Here is a 2310-nt window from a genome sequence, read left to right as displayed (position 1 = left end):
CGTGTGGTCAGAAAGTCTACACCATCCCGTAGTAGGTAGTAAACACCTTCTAGCTGATAGATGAATGATTGTAGCCTATCTTCGATAGATGAATGATTGTGAGTGTCGATCGATTTCGATCTACCTTTGCTGACTTCAAGTTGTTTCTGAAGCATGGCTAGGTTTTGCTTCATCTCATCCATGCTAGTGGTCAACCAACTGATTCTGTTGTCGAAAGGGTAGTAGATGTCATCAAGTCTCTTTGAATGAAAATCGTCTGAAGTTCTGATAACTCTGTAGATCTCCGCTACTAACACATCAATCTCTACTTTGGAGTAGCTATTCTGCTCTGGCGCGACTAAACCGTCGACCGATGACAAGGGTCTCCTATCGATCGATGGTCGAGCAGCAAATTCTTTCTTTGGTTGGCAAAAGAGGTTGGATCCATGCATGGAAAAAAGTTATGCAAAATCTTCCTTTGAGACATTGAGGATACTTCCATGCATTCCTCGTGCTCGTCCTGCTGAATCTATGAAAATACCAAATTCACCAGGAATTAGATCATAATCAGTATTATTATTATTCATATCTTCTTCAGATAGATGTTTGTAACATACGACGATCGATGGGTTGTTTCTGCTGTCAATCGATGGCGTAGGCCTACTGTCAATCGATGTTGACGTTACATCTGCAGACGTTGTATGGAGAAGTCCTCTATCATCCATGGTAAGACCATGGTACTCGATGCTCTTCTCCGTACGGTAGTCCTCGTCATACTCATCAGATCTCATCTCAGGTAGTTCAGTGTACAGTGCGTAGCTCTCATGAAGGATATCATCTGCCCAACTGCCAATAGAATAATTGCCTTGTCTGCTGATCGTGTCACCGTAGTGGTAGTCAATCGCTGTCTGAGGCTGTGTAGCAACGTCAAAGCACGGATATCAGTGTGATGGCAAGGTGAAGGTCTCAATCGCATGGCTACTGTTTATCGATTCTCTAAACCCGTCATCGATCGGTGGATGAATGTCAATGTCGATCGATGGTGGTGTCCCGCGGTCGATCAATCCTGAATACTCGGTTTCATGTGTTGATCGATTCTCTAGACCCGTCATCGATCAGTTGCATGCTGCAATGAATCATGTGTTAACTCCAGTGTTGGATGTCCATGGCCTCACAACTTTGACGGGATCATAGTGGATATCAAGATTTATCAGTGTTAGACACAGCTGATTAGTCTGCATGTTGAAAACTTCTCCTACAGTGGCCATGAAAGCTCTCTCAAGCAGTAGAGAATGATTCTTGTTCTGCTTGTTTTCCAGGACATGGAAGTCAACTGGAACTAGTGTGTTTCTAATCTGCACCTCAACGTCTCTGATGATTCCTCCTCAGTTCCTTGTAGAATGATCCACGAAAGTGAATGAATCCTGCGAAGGCTCTATCTTCAGACCCAGATGGTCTGCCATTACCTTGGGTAATGTATGGAGCTTCAGGAGCAATTTCTAAATGACTTGAATCTGATCCATGAGCTTCTAAATGACTCTGTAGGCTCTTATGTGAATGTAGCAATTTTACTCCTCAAGTCTTCAGCGCGTGCCTCATCATACCTATCCTATTAGGTATGTTTTCAGGTTCAGAAGTATCTTAGAGTAAAGTGATGATTATGGAGCATTTAGGAGCTTAAAAGAGATTTCATCCGAGCTGACCATAAGAGGTCGATACGAAGAAGACGAAATCGATTGATTTACATCCTGTACCATCAATCGATGTCGAGACACGGAGCGCGCGACTTGGTTCCAGCCGACTTTAAACCCAAGACTTCACCAAATTACAAGATTACCCCTGACGAGTTTTTAACCTAATAGTTATATACTTGCCTAAGTGTTAGGAGGCAAGAGACACAGTTTTACAGAGTTTTTCAGCCACCATTGTATTCTTAGGAGAGAAGATCATAGAGAGATTTGTGATTGGAACTCCATTAATTCATCTATTCTATTCTATGCAGTTCTTATCTATATTTTGTGTTATGAATTGCTTAGCTATGTCTGAGTAGTTTACTTGTTAGATTCAGGGTTCAAATAGGTTAGAGGGATTAGCACCAACTATAGAACTAATAAGTTGTGGTATTCATTTATAAATTGTTCTTACTGCTTGTTTTAGCCTTTCTAACAAGAACATGAATCTAGGAATCTGCAAGAGTCAAGCATCCTTGACCATCTGATAGACCATATATTTTACCCATTTTTAATCATGGTCTACAAGTGTTTTAAAGTGTTTTAAAATACAATTATTATGTTTTGGAGTCTATTTAGAGTATTTTCAGGTTCAGGGACG

Source organism: Brassica napus, chromosome A8 (assembly GCF_020379485.1).
Source record: "Brassica napus cultivar Da-Ae chromosome A8, Da-Ae, whole genome shotgun sequence".
In the NCBI taxonomy this organism is placed as follows: Eukaryota; Viridiplantae; Streptophyta; class Magnoliopsida; order Brassicales; family Brassicaceae; genus Brassica; species Brassica napus.
The sequence above is the reverse complement of the archived record's forward strand: the minus strand, read 5'-3'. Positions refer to the sequence as shown.